This window comes from Phoca vitulina, unplaced genomic scaffold (genome assembly GCF_004348235.1).
Source record: "Phoca vitulina isolate PV1807 unplaced genomic scaffold, GSC_HSeal_1.0 scaffold21, whole genome shotgun sequence".
Lineage (NCBI taxonomy): Eukaryota > Metazoa > Chordata > Mammalia > Carnivora > Phocidae > Phoca > Phoca vitulina.
In genome coordinates, this window is record NW_022589724.1 from 5,144,822 (window position 1) to 5,160,063 (window position 15,242).

Genomic DNA, 15,242 nt, shown 5'->3' on the forward strand with positions numbered 1-15,242 from the left:
GGGCACATGCACCCCAATGTTCATAGCAGCAATGTCCACAATAGCCAAACCGTGGAAGGAGCCGAGATGTCCTTCAACAGATGAATGGAGAAATAAGATATGGTATGTGTATATATATATATATATGTATACACACATATACACATACCTACAATGGAATATTACTCAGCCATCAGAAAGGATGAATACCTACCATTTACATCAATGTGGATGGAACTGGAGGGTATTATGCTAAGTGAAATAAGTCAATCAGAGAAAGATAATTATCATATGGTTTCACTCACATGTGAAATGTAAGAAATAGCACAGAGGATCATAGGGGAAGGGAGGGAAAACTGAATGGGAAGAAATCAGAGTGGGAGACAAACCATGAGAGACTCTTGACTCTGGGAAACAAACTGAGGGTTGTGGAAAGGGAGGTGGGTGGGGGATGGGGTAACTGGGTGAAGGGCATTAAGGAGGGCACATGATGTGATGAGCACTGGGTGTTATACACAACTAATGAAACATTGAGCAGTACATCAAAAACTAATGATGTACTACTATATGTTGGCTAATTGAATTTAAATAAAATAAAAATAATAAAATTAAAATAAATAAAATTTTAAAAAAGTAAGTGAAAGTGAAACTTGAAAGATGCACAGGTAGAGAACTTCCAAGACTGCAACACCAGATGGAGCATTTTTCTGATCCAGAGAATATGCACTATGATTAGAAATCAGAGAAATATGAATTAGTGATAAAGATACTTAGACAAAGATGATTTTTAGTAGGATGAGCTGACTAAAAGGTCACTGTAACAATGGAGAAATCAAAGAAAATATCAATGTTCCATGTGTAAGTTAAAATTGGTTGCTAATTCCAAACAATGAAAAGCAGATTTCATTTGCTAGAATAATTTCCTTGGAATTTTAAAGATGGAGGTTGCCCTTAAAATATACAGCAGCTTTAATATTGAGATACAATATATTGGAATCATCATAAGCAAGCAGTGGGGATAATTAAAGTATGTACTGAGATACATTAAAGATGAAGTTCTCATACATTAGGTCCTGAAAAAATTCTGACCGTTATCTTAATAAATTAATAAAATGGCATTAAAATCAGAGAAAGTTAATAAATATTATAAACATCATTTTTGTTACGTGTACTCAATGTTCTAAGATGAAATTTTATCTACTATCCTAAATCTGTTCTATATAAACAGAAGGTAAGAAGTAACATATAAATTGGTGAAAATACATATGTATAATTGTACAGGAATAAGGAAAACATTAAATTTCAATGTATTGTTTAATAGTAATAATAAACAAAGTTATAATTCATTGGAATAAACTTGAAAGTTACATTGAAATCAATCTAATTCCTATTAATTTTTTTTTCAAAAGAACTGGCAAATTCAGAAGTGGAGAGAACATGAATTAAGAAGACAGGCAGATACAGGATCAAATGTGTTAACTATCAAATAAAGTAATATATAAAACAGAGTAAATATATCAGAATAAATATAGTATTTACCATAGCATTTCCACCTTTGTTGTGCAAAATATTTAGAGGGTTTCCTTTTTTTTTTTAATGAAAGAATGGGTAGTATTATTCAATTACTAAGCATGAGAAATAAAGAGATATAAGCGATAGTCCTATTCCCACTTTCTAAAACGGGAAATTTAGAGGCACCTGGGTGGCTCAGTCAGTTGAACATCCAACTCTTGGTTTTGGCTTGGGTCATGATTTCAGGGTCGTGAGGTCAAGCCCCAGGTCAGCTCCATGCTCAGTGCAGAGTGGGCTTGAGATTCTGTCACTCCCCTTCTCCCTTCTCCTCTACCCCTTCCCTTACTTGCACTCACATGCGCTTGCACTCTCTCAAATAAATAAAATCTTAAAAAAAAAGGGGGGGGGAATGTAAATAAAAGAACAACTGTAATTTAGCACGTAGAAATATGTAGCTCTAGTTTACCTACTCCTCCTGGACACCCCTCCCCTATACAAACCCTAGTAATATAAACACTGTTGTCCTTAACTTCATCTACATGTATGAAAATGTTTCCAAAAATGTATGCCTAGGGGTAAATTGCTACACCAGAGAATTTGTGCATCTTTATCTTTACTGAATATTGCCAAATTCTCATGAATATATTTTACCAATTTACCTCATATAACATCTTCATCAATGTATATTAACAAATTATTAAAATTATTCTTCTCACAGCCTTTCTCAATTGAGGTTTCTTATCTGAGTCACAGAACACAGAAAATGAAGTGAGTGACAATCTTCTCAATTCTCCCAAGGATGGAATATAACTAGTACCGTTCTAAATGAACTGGAGAGAAGTTAATTCATTACAAATGTTCAAGGCCTTAAGGGATTATATCTTAACACTCTCCTGAACTCTGATTGAAAAAGTTGTATCATGAGTGGTAAATGATAAAATGATATCCTATTGAAGAACTAATTTGCATTTTGCTCATTAGAAATGAGTTCCACTCCCTCAATTCCTACATATGCCAAGTTTTCAATTAGGCTAAACACTACCTACCTTAAATACCAAATAATACTTCTTTCACCATCAACCCTACTCCAACTTAACCTGTTCTTCTTTATTGTCATTATACTTCTCCATATAGATTCCCATATGCATCTCTATTTCAAATGTATTTCAAAATGCATTTTCCCTAATTCTACTAAATCGATTTTTTTCACATTTCAGTATACCTGAATTAACAATGTCTCTTAAAATTAACTTGCAATATAGAAGTTTTATGTTTTCAGAGGATAAATATAACTAAATAGATGTTATGTCTCACTAATTAGAAAACCGAGGAAATATAGGACAATAAAACACATGGATACTTATTTTATATAAAGCAATCATTTCAGTTAATCTAAATAAGTATACTTATATGGTTCATAATTAATTTAAATAAGTATACTTATATGATTGTTGGCATATATATACACTCTATCTATCTTTCAATCATCTATATATAAAGAGAGAGATCTGTATTTTAAGGCAAAAAAGAACAGTTATTGAATCTTGGAATAAGCATGTCTTTGTAATTCTACTTGCAGACTTTAATATTTAAAAAAATAGACATAATTTTAAGAATTCTTTATGCCAAAAAATCATTAACAAAATTAATAAAAATACAGTATGAGAAATAGTTTCATACTACAGGATAAATGAAGTGTTAATTCCCTTAATAGTTCTTGTATTCTTAAAAAACAAGTAGAAAAAGGCCCAGATGAGGACAAAGGTAGAGGGCAGCCATCTACAAGCTGGGACGATAGCTCCCGCCAGAATTCAAACTTGTTGGCATCTTTGTTATGAACTTCTAGCCTCCAGAACCATGAAAAAATCAATGTCTGTTATTTAAACCCCCCATCTGTGGTGTTTTGTTTTGGCAGCCTGAGCTGACTAACACACTTATAGACACTTTAAATGTACTGGATAAATCATCTTCATTCCTGTTTTTTTTTTTTAATCACTGAATTCAAAATAATGGGATGTTTACTAACCCTAATTAGTAGTAGCCAATAGTGTAAAAATCAACATGAGGGGGTGCCTGGGTGGCTCAGTCCGTTAAGCATCCAACTCTTGATCTCAGCTCAGGTCATGATATCAGGGTCCTGGGACTAAGCCCCGAGTTGGCCCCTGTGCTCAGCAGGGAGGCTGCTTGGGATTCTCTCACCCTCTCCTGCTACCCCTCCCCCCGCTCTCTTTCAAATAAATAAATCTTTAAAAAAAATAAAGATAACATGAAGATGGCTGCTAAAATCATATGATCATTGTTCTGAAAGTTATGTTAAAAACAGTTCTAAAAAGTTAAGACTTAAAAAACAAATAAAATGTATTCTTCAAAGACCAGTAATATTTTACATATGATTTTCACTTAAAAAAAAAGGAACTATCTATAGTAAAACTAATGAACTAGTTTTGTAATGCAGTTAGTTAAAAATTATATATTGAGAAACTTACTGTTTTCTAAGCAAATAACAGAAATATAAGGAAAAAAGTTCAGAGATAAACATTTTAAAATAATTCAAAATAAAATTAACAAACCTACAGGGAATTTAGGAGGAAACCTCAAATTTTTAACAAAGTACCTAAAAAAACTTTGAATAAATGAAGAAAGCACAAAGGTTTCCTCTAGTTTTACAGGTTTTTTTTTTTTTTCCTAATTTCTCTACTTAAATTGTGCGCATGTGTGTGAGCATGGGTAAATTACTCAAACACTTCATTAAATTACTAACAGTAGTTTATACTCCTTGAATATATTTGGGGCAATTGAAAAATGTTCTTTTCCAAACTTTTAACATTCAAAATGTATGAATACTTACAAGTACAATGCTGACTTAAATTCACCAATAACCTGTAAAAATGTGCAAAACACACAGCTGCTCTGCAAAGTATCAAGCTTGCATTACACATTTTCCAGTGATTCTGAACAACTTACTCAAGAAAACATTGCTTTTTCCTGCTTTGAGTATACACTTTCTCAAGGCAAAGAACATATTTTAAAATGTATGGTATGCTATACAATATGTTGTATATATATAAACATACAGTTGGTTATAGATTGATTTAGGTTGACAATTGGCAATTTAATGGATCATTTTTCAGAGAGCCCAGTTAAACACTCCTTTAGCAATTTAGTAGCATCCAGAGACAGGATACTTTTTTTCCCCACTCTTTTTTCTAATGCAACTTCTACCTCACTTTTTGACTCAGCCCATATATTTTTATGCCAGTTTCTGGTATGAGTGACCATATGGCATCTCCTGAATTGAAACACTTTATGAAGTTATAACACTAATATTTTAAAAGGTCATCTTATAAAAATGTGACTTAATTTCACCATTTCCTGCAATTGTAGATACTTTTACTTATAGTATATTGAAAAATATCCTTTGAAATATAGCAATTTCAATACCATGATGGACATGTTTTAATAAAAGTAAATGACAGAACTGGACACATATTGTTAATAAATCAGTCAAAAATGTCTAATAGCAATTAGACTTTATTTTAAATTTATGTAAGTGAATGACCTTACAACGTGTGTATGGTATTGTCCTTACACAACATACCTCATAATTCTCTGGTATAATATTTATGTAATATTTCATATATCATGTTATTCTGGGTAAGGTAATTCGTTTTTATTTGAATCCTTCCTCAGTGATAATACATTTTCTCTCTGACTCTCTCTCTCTTTCTCCCTCCTCCTCCTCCTATATACATTTATAAACTATCTCCCATTTACACAAATTTCCTTGAGGTCAAAGATTACTCCATTTTCTAACTCCAGTTCACAGCACAATGTGCCATGTTAATATAAAGTAATCAGTAAATATTTGTTGAGTTCAACTGTACTCCATTTATTTAGAATTGATGTTGTGGTATAGGCATTTGGAGCTTGAGATTAAACTTAATTCATCATATCTGGAAGGCTAATAAGAGATAAACAGTATACATTTCTTCTGGCTCAATTCTTGCAACTCACATATTAACCTTAGAAAAGGGAGAGGAACCATGAATAAAAACCATAAGAATGTATGATATGAGTTTATTTTGCCATACTCTCTAAATTCAATTTAACAAAATTAGAATACAGTGGAATTACAGTGGAATACAGTAGAAAGTGGAATATTCTATTCCACCTTGCAATGACTTTGACAACTTGATATGTAGCTACTCAGTAAATGCTGTTGAAGGGATAATAAATAAAAAAAAAAAAAACTTCTGAGAATGTAGGTTTGGATTACTGAATAATTGGACTTGCATATGGGAAAGGAGAGATGCCACTGTTAAATGAAGCATCTTAGGAGGCAAGGCCTATGAGGATAAAAATACATTAGATTTGAAGTGTAGAAATCAGCAAATGACTGGTCAGTTATATATCAAAAGGTCAATCTCCATTTTACAATAATATATTTCTTATAGTCTTACCAATGTAATTGTTTCTTTCTAGTCATCAAAATTTATTATGGTATATTTTATAGACATATACATTTTTTGATTCTTTAAATTCTATGCTTTTATTTATTTTTTATTTAAATTCAATTAGCCAACGTATAGTACATCATTAGTTTCAGATATAGTGTTCAATAATTCATCAGTTGCTTATAACACCCACTATGCTCTACCTTTTTAAATCTCCTTTTGAATTTTCATATTTTGATTTACAATTATCAATAGATTTTATATCTATTGGGCAATATGTATTCTTTTTTATTGTGGAAAAATGCATAACAAGATTTACCACTTAAACCATATTTAAATGCACAGTACAACAGTGCTAACTATACGCAGATTGTTGGGCAACAGATGTGTAACATGTTTTCATACTGCAAAACAAATTTTCTACCCACTGAACAGTCACTTCTCTTTACCCCTCTTTCCAGCCCCTGGCAAACACCATTCTACTTTCTAAGAGTTTGACTACTTTAGATACCTCAGATAAAGGAAATCATGCAATATTTTTTTTTTTACTGTCTTTATTTCACTTAGCATAATGGCCTCCAGATTCATCCATGTTGTAGCATATGAGAGGATGAACTCCTTTTTAAAAGCTGAACAATATTCCATTATAAGTATATGCCACATTTTCTGTATACATTCATCCATTGATGGGCATTTAGGTTACTTCCACATCTTGGCTATTGTGAGTAATGTTGCAAGGAATATCAGAGCAGATAGCTCTTAGAAATAGTGATTTCACTTCCTTCAATTAAATATCCAGAAGTGGGGTTGCTGGATTAAATGGTAATTGTATTATTAACTTTTTGAGGAACTACTTTTTATATAGTTTTTCTTTTTCTTTTTAAGATTTATTTATTTATTTGAGAGAGAGAGCAAGAGAGCGCAGCAGGGGGAGCAGCAGAGGGAGAGGGAGAAGCAGGCTCCCTGCTAAGCAGGGAGCCTGATGTGGGGCTCAATCTCAGGACCCTAGGATCATGACCTGAGCTGAAGGCAGATGCTTAATTGACTGAGCCACCCAGGCGCCCCTACAGTTTCTCACAGAGGATGCACCATTTTACATCCCCATCAACAGTGAATAAGGGTTCCAATTTCTCAGCATCCTCTCCAAAACTTATTTTCTGTTTTGTTTTGTTTTGATAGTGACCATCCTAAGAGGTGTGAGGAGATATCTCATTTGTGGTTTTGATTTGCATTTCCTAGTGATATGCAACATCTTTTCATATGTTTTTTGACCATTTGTATATATTCACTGGAAAAATGTCTACTCAAACCCTGGGCCATTTTTTTAAAGTCAGTCATTTAGTTTTTTTGGTTGTTGTTACTGGGTTGTAGGAATTTTCTATATTTTGGATCTTTACCCTTTATGTATGGTTTTCAAATGTCTTCTCACCTTCCAAAGGTTGCATTTTTACTCTGTTGATTATTTCCTTTGCCATGCAGAAGTTTTAGTTTTATATAGTCCCATTTTTTTTTTTTATTTTTGCTTTTGTTGCCTGTGATTTTGATGTCATATACTCAAGAAATCATTGCTAAATCCAATGTCATGAAACTTTCCCCTATATTTTCTCTTTGGAGTTTTATACTTTTGGGTCTCATATGATTAGGTCTTTAATCCATTTTGAGTTAATTTTTTGTTTGGAATCATTGGTAGTCCCATATTTCTGGCTCTGAATATCACTCTACCATTATAACATGGGATGGAGATCTTTCTTTCCCATTATAATCCACGGCAATCAGCTGATGTAACACCAAATATTATGTTTTCTTACTATTCTATTTATTTTCCTTTTGATAGATTTATATTTTCCTTTTTCTTTTTTAAAATTTAGATCTGCTTCATTCCAAAGCACTGTTAAACTGATAAGAACACATACTACACTTGATCTTAGCCAAAAGGCCGAGAAGCGATTCCAAAGCACTGTTAGATTTACCATTATATTTTACTCTTCATGTTTCTATTTTAGGAAATTTGTAACCAAGGTTCTCAAGAGATACCATTTCCTTGCACACCTATAGTGATTAGCTGTTTCAGCCTTTATGTGAGTATAAAATTTAGATCTCTAAGAGTAAACTGTGATCCATTGAAAGGGGTTCTTTTAAGTTATTAAATTTTTTTACCTAAGTAATATTTAGAAACTCCCATCACTTTTCCTTAACCATTAGCCATGAAAGTTTTTTTTTTTTTCTTTTGCTTTAAAGTCTCAAGAGTAGAGACTGCCTCTGCCTTAGGAACGGCTGAAAAAGGTTCATCCACTGTGATGCTCTGAAGACATACCTGTTCTCTTCTTCTAAGGACCAAAGTGATTCTTGCTTATAGTAGAAATGACTGACATTGAAAATTATAGCTTTTATTCTTAGGGTAAGTAAATTTTTGAGATCCCTCTCTCTTCTTTCTCTCTCCCTCCCAGATAGATAGACAGACAGACAGACAGACAATGTATTACAATGTAGGCATACAAACTCTAAATGTGTGTGTGTATGTGTACACTTATAAAGTAATACAAATGCATAATTTCTCAGGACAAAAATTAAGATATTAAAAGAATACCAGGCAGCCACCTCATGCTTTCCATCCTTCTCTTTTGTAACTTATAAGTGATCTCTGGAGAAACTGAATGGCATAGGACTTGTGTACTATGACTTTCAAAACCATCTCCTTTTGCAGGTAACTCAGAGATTGCAGTAAAGATTGCTCCAGGTTTTCTAGCAATTTCTGTTTCATGTTTATGCAGTCATAGGAACTCATCTGTTTTGATGATACTGATTCCATTTAGGACAAATCTAAACTCAGAAATAAATCATTCTTACACAAAGCTGACTTTGGCTATATACAAGCTGAAGGAGATCTAATCAACAAATCCACTGAACCATGAGAAATTTAAGTCTGACACAAAGCAAGCAGAGATGAACATATTATTGTAGGGCTGAGTCATTATTGAAATATTAAAGTTTTTATGAGTATGATTACCAAGCCTCTGAGAAAACACTGTTTTCCTATTTCTCAAAAGATGCACATATCCTCAGTCAGCAGTTCATCATTCAATAATCACCCTGGACCATGGTTCATAAATCTAAAACGAAGTCATCAATACTATCCCATAAAACACCAGTGACATTTTCCCTCTATCAATTTTAGGGAGAAACAAAATATTTCCCAGATAACTAAACCCTTTATGTTATGACTATGATTTCCTAGTCTCTTCAGGTAGAAACCTATATTCTACACTTTACCTATTGGCATTCTTCTTAAACTCCTAAGTGCTTCATTTCAGTTAGCCAAAAAATAACTTCCTATCCTTCAGTGGAAAACACTTTCCTCTGAGGAATTCATTTCGTCTAGCTAAATTCAAAGTAGTACACATTTGTCTCTTTTCACCTGTTTGCTGGAGCAACTCAGAGAATGAGGTATGTTATGATAACCTGTCAAGACTCATTGTCTGAAAAGGGCCAAATTGTTCTGGTAGGTTTGAGGATGACATGCAAGAACTCTGACAAGGTATTTCATTCATTTTGTCACTTTTGTTAATAACACTTTGTTGACTACTGATATCTAAATTGTGCCTATCATTGCTCCATTATCAAGAGATAATGTCTGCATCCTCAGTTTGTTTCTCAGAGTCCATCGTCTCTCATGGTTCATCTCCCCCTCCGATTCCCCCCTTCATTTTTTCCTTCCTACTATCTTCTTCTTCTTTCTTTCTTTCTTTTTTTAACATATAATGTATTATTTGTTTCAGAGGTACAGGTCTAAGAGGGCACATATTGAATGGAGCACTGGGTGTTATATGCAAACAATGAATCATGGAACACTACATCAAAAACTAATGATGTAATGTATGGTGATTAACATAACATAATAAAATAAAATTAAAAAAAGAGATAATGTCTGCAAAAGAACTGTTCTAGATATCTGGAATGCCTGCAATAAAGGGAGAATGACATCTCCTTCCCCAAATGGAAAATTCTAAATTACTGGATGTACTGGAAATATCCTAAAAACTAGAAACAGGAGATTTGCAATAGTTTGAAGGCAATGATGAATAAAACAAAACTGCATCTTACTTGTTCAGATCATTCAATAGACTTTTTACACTAGTGTTACAATATATTGTCATTGTCCACTCTCTTATATATCACCCCCAAAACCACTAACTGTAAGATATGGAGGGCAGGGATAATAGCTCATCCTCTCTTGAATTTGCAGAAATTGAAGACACTAATACCTAAACCATGGTCATTAAATAATAGTGTAATACATCCATATTGGTGTGATAAATGTATTTTCCTTTTCTTCCTCTTTTCATATCATACTTAAGGTTATGTAAAACATTCTTCCAGTCATTCTAGGAATGATTCACTCTCTGTTTCAGCCTAAGAAATTAAAACGTAAGCATTTTTAGTTATTTTGTCAGGTGATCTTCTTTGGACAAGCAGGGAAGTGCTTTTTTTTTCCTTGTGTTCTTTTGTATAAGTGTGTGTGTGTGCACACGTGTGTGTGTGTTGTTGTTTTTATTCGTTTGTTTGTTGTAAGAAGGCTTAACATTGGACCTATCTTCTTGACATATTTTTAAGTTCACAATAGGGTGCTGTCAACTCTACGTACTATGCTGTATGGCAGATCTCTAGAACTTATTCATCTTGTGTAATAGAACTCTTATACCCACTGAAAAAGCAATTCTTATGAACCATGTTTAACATTTTACTTCCAAAATGCCCAACAAAATAATCCTTGAACATTTATTATATATCAAGCACTAGCTACGGACACTCTTTATATAAAATTATATTTAATTCCCACAACAGCCAAAAGCAGCAGTTATAATTAACAATTATTTAAAGTTATGATCACAGGTGTAATAAAGTTTTAAATTCTAGAGCTGTGCAAAAATAACTCAGATAAATTCTCAGATATGAAAACAGTTATAAACAGATTTCTGGCTTCATATACTTTCACACACATGTAGAAAAATATAGATCTACTGTAAACATCAACACTTGCGTACATAGTAAGTATGAATCTTATTCCTTCAAGAATTAAGGAACACTCAGAATAGCAGTTGTAGAAATCTATATCCATATGTACTCTACAAAAGCCTGCATTTAATTTAAAAATTTCTCTTTCTGTATTGTTGAAGTGTTACAAAAGGAGCACTTCCGTTTTGTAGGTAATTATGTGACAAATTAATGATAGAGGCTTTATGACCATCCTCTTGGAAGAAATAAATAAATGCTACAAATAACTGCTCACATATATTTTTTGGAAATAAAACAGCTTATTTCTATCATTCAAAAATCTTTCAAGAAGGTGTGAATGGTTATTTGACATTGTTATGGGAATTATTAAGATATAATGATTTTTCATAGTCACTACAGAGTAAATCTATATCCAGGTACGTGTATTATAATAACCATTCTGTAAGGCTGCATATCATTCCCTTACAAAGAAACTTAAGATCAGTTTTAGCTAAGATTAGGAATTTTGAGCCATCATTATTAATTAATCTAATTCAATTGTCTGTCTCTCCTTATTTTTAAGATGAAGATGTTATAGTGGATCAGTGTTTTTAAGACAGCAATATATGACCTGCTTCTGGGCTACAGATTTTGATAATCTCTGACCAGTATTTTAATTTAAGTGATAAGCTAGAATGTATTGAAATTAGAATAGAATAGAATGAAAATGAAAGTATGGTTCATGTATAACAAGCATAATTTTTATAATAAACTTTTTTTCATATTCATATATTTATATGAGTATACCAGTCAAGACAAATAAAAAGTATATTGTTGTGGGTCATGATCAAAATTTTCCAAATCACTGGTTTTTGTGAAGAAATAGATTCTTTTGAGAATCAGATGAAATTTATGCATATACATTTCCATACCAATGAATTATGATTTCCCAGAGGTCTTCCATGGATTAATCCCTTTTTGAACTGAGAAATGCAGGTCAAGTCACAATAGAGTATATGTGTCCTAATTGCTTTTCTAGCTTTAAATGTTCTAACAATGGTACTTTTGAAGTTATTAAATAGCCTAAGGAGGAGACAGGTGTCAGATAAAAACCATTCATTATAATGAAAATAAAGAAGGAAAAAAACCCCTGGAATTTTAGCTGAAATGGGCTTAGGTTGACTTAAGTTGGGAGGTGATGAAAATGTAGCTGAGCTGAAGAAATAATATATCTAGGAGATGTGTAGTGAGGAGGGTATAAATGTGGGGCCAATGTAGGTTGGTAAGAAACCAGTGATCTTTATTCAATACCTATATATCAAGCTACACTATACATTAATAACATAAGAACTAAAAACTACTGATATATCAATGAAAAAAAGAGATAAAAATTCCCCTTTGTGAGGGGCGCCTGGGTGTCTCAGTCGGTTAAGTGTCTGACTTCTGCTCCGGCCCTGATCTCAGGGTCCTGGGATTGAGTCCTGTGCCAGGCTCCACGCTCAGCGGGGAGTCTGCTTGTCTCTCTGCCCCTCCCTACATTCGTACTTGCTTTTTCTCTCTCTCTCTCAAATGAATAAATAAAATCTTAAAAAAAAAATCCCCTTTGTGGAGCATGTGTTCTAGCGGGACCCGCGGAGAAAAGTTGTGTGTAAAAATAATTTTGTAGTTGAGTGCTGATAAGGCAGGCATACAGATTGTAGTAAGATAGATTTATGGAAACAGTACTATGAACCAGAGAAGTTTAAATTAATTTGGTAACTTTAACAGAAATAAAGGAAAAGACAGAGTTTGTTTGCAAACACCTAACATAAAGGTAAGAAAACAATGAAAAAAAATTTGAAGATTTATTCATTTTTTTTAGGGAGAAAGAGAGAGAGAGAGCATGAGGAAGGGGGACAAAGGGAGAGGGAGAATTCTCAAGCAGACCCTGAGATCATGACCTGAAGCTAAATCAAGAGTCAGCTGCTCAACCAACTGAGCCACCCAAGCACCCTGAAAAATTTTTGATATAATCAAGCTATCATTTTTGTTTTACACATAACATTAAAATCTTCCCTCAGAGTGTAATTGCATTTTTATCCTACAACATTGAAAGTTAGGTGAAAAAAAAAGAGTCTTAGGGCTACCTAAATACTACTTTGGAGAAAAGACAATATAATTAATTATCTATCTGACAGAAAGACCAATAGCTATATATAAATCTACATAAACCAAAGGACAAGAAAGCTGGCTAAAATAACAATGAAAAACAAAATTTTCAAGGCGCATGTCCTCAAGACTGCTGTCAAGTATGTAATTTTCAAATAATAAATGGACTTATTGATTATTTTAACCCTCTATAAGACATCTCAAACATTCTGTTAATATACAGATATGCAGACAAAAAAATATTTCTTACAATTAGGATTAAGTTTTTCAATAATGCCAAAATGGTCTAGTCAGTAAGAAAAAAATTAAAAATTAGTTTTCAACTCCCAGAAAATATTGTCATGCTATATAAATGTCATGTATATTCACATACTTTTTAAATATTTTATGTATAGAATGGAAAATCTAGTATTTTCAGCAAAAATGAAATCATTTTACAAATATAAACTAGAAAAAAACACAACTTTGGAACAATTAGACATCTGTTGTACTGTTTGTTTTCTCATTATATTCCTTTTTAAAAAGTTAACTGCAAAACTTTGCATATTTGATGTAACACAATTCGTCAGATGTAATTATTTTAGCATTTTACTGACTTCTATTACAGTTTTAGAATAATGGATGCTAATATTTGCACTTGAGAACAATTTAAGTGAATCATTGATATTTTATAAAAATAAACAACTATCATTTACCTATATTCAATCTAATTTTTCATCTTTGAATAAAGATATGCTAAACACATACCCATACCAATCCTTACATTCATATCAACCCTTCTCTGCTGTGTGATACCATTTCTTACACTTCAAATTAAAAATATATTTATATATTTATTTTCATGTATAGACTATCACCTGCTAGATGGCAAAAAACATATCTTTTAAGTCATTTTTTATTGGTTTAACTTTTATTGTTGTTCTTTTAAAATTGCTGTAAATTTGTTGTGGCATCTTTGAAAAATGAGTAACATGTTTGAGAAAACCTCAGCTATCCTCCCTTGAATCCTGGAAAACAACTGTTAAAATTTAATTAACTCTTGAAAAATATAGTTTTCTTATTTCTACTATTCCATTCTGTAAAATGAGCATGTTTAACTTTTATAAGAACAATATCATTCATTTTTATTATTTAAACTTTAATGTATTAATTTTAATATCATATTATATTTTTATAGATAACTTTTCTAAGTGAGTACAGGAAAACTCCTATTCAGCATGAATGTATTATTTTTTTTTTTTGACCAGAATTCTATAGTCAATTTCTTACTCAAGGTTAATCCCCAAGAAGTTCTTAGTGCTTCTTGGATGGATAAAAAGATTTAGGAAGAGACTTCTGTTGTTTGTAAGGTAACATTATGCTAAAACTTATGCTCAAACTAATGGGCTTCTTTTACTTTTACTCAGCACTTCACCTCATGAAACTATTACTCCCCTATTATTGAGTCTTGGGCATTCTGAAGAACATTAGACAAGAAATGGGAAGGGAAACTATTACCCTTACACACTATAATGCTGTCCTTTGTAGTTTATGTCTTGCCCTACCTAATCTCAATTTAATCCATACCATAACCCCGTGAATCATGTTTCCAAATTATGAAAATATTAACTTTACAATGCCAAATATTAACTTAAAGAAGTCTAATTCTGAACCTAAATACACTCAGATGGGTAGAAAGATTTTAAATGGTCACTTCCTCTAATTCTCCTCATAAAATATCCTCAAGGCAGAGTAGTTATGAAAGACCGACACTGGACTGTAGCACGAATGATCTTTTATAAGTCAAATGATCACACCTCTGCTTAAAATCCTCCTGTGACTCTCATTTAGCTATTGGAGGATTGCGTAAGAAATCTCTCCTGCTATCTTTATGTTACATTGGTTTCCATAATTTGTTCATCACTTACAACATCAATTGAAGCAGAAAATATCATTTAAAGTCATTAATAATATTGATAAGAGTACAAGGAACATAACCCATTTCTGCCAGTCATTATGGAGGTATGTATGTAAAACTTCAACATTCATTACTCAGGTTGCAATTATTTACTTACTCACACACACAAAAATCTAAAGCGAAAATCACTTCCACCCATGATTTTTTGCCTCAATAAAAATGTTGATTTGGTAGAAGTGGACCTGAAAGGAACATCGTTC

The 15,242-nt window shown here is 32.4% G+C and overlaps 1 pseudogene; it reads right to left on the reverse strand.

Annotated features, from left to right (window-relative positions):
• Positions 1 to 7,775: 7,775 nt before the first annotated feature.
• On the reverse strand, positions 7,776 to 7,893 carry LOC116641439 (annotated as a pseudogene).
• Between the last annotated feature and the right edge of the window lie 7,349 nt (positions 7,894 to 15,242).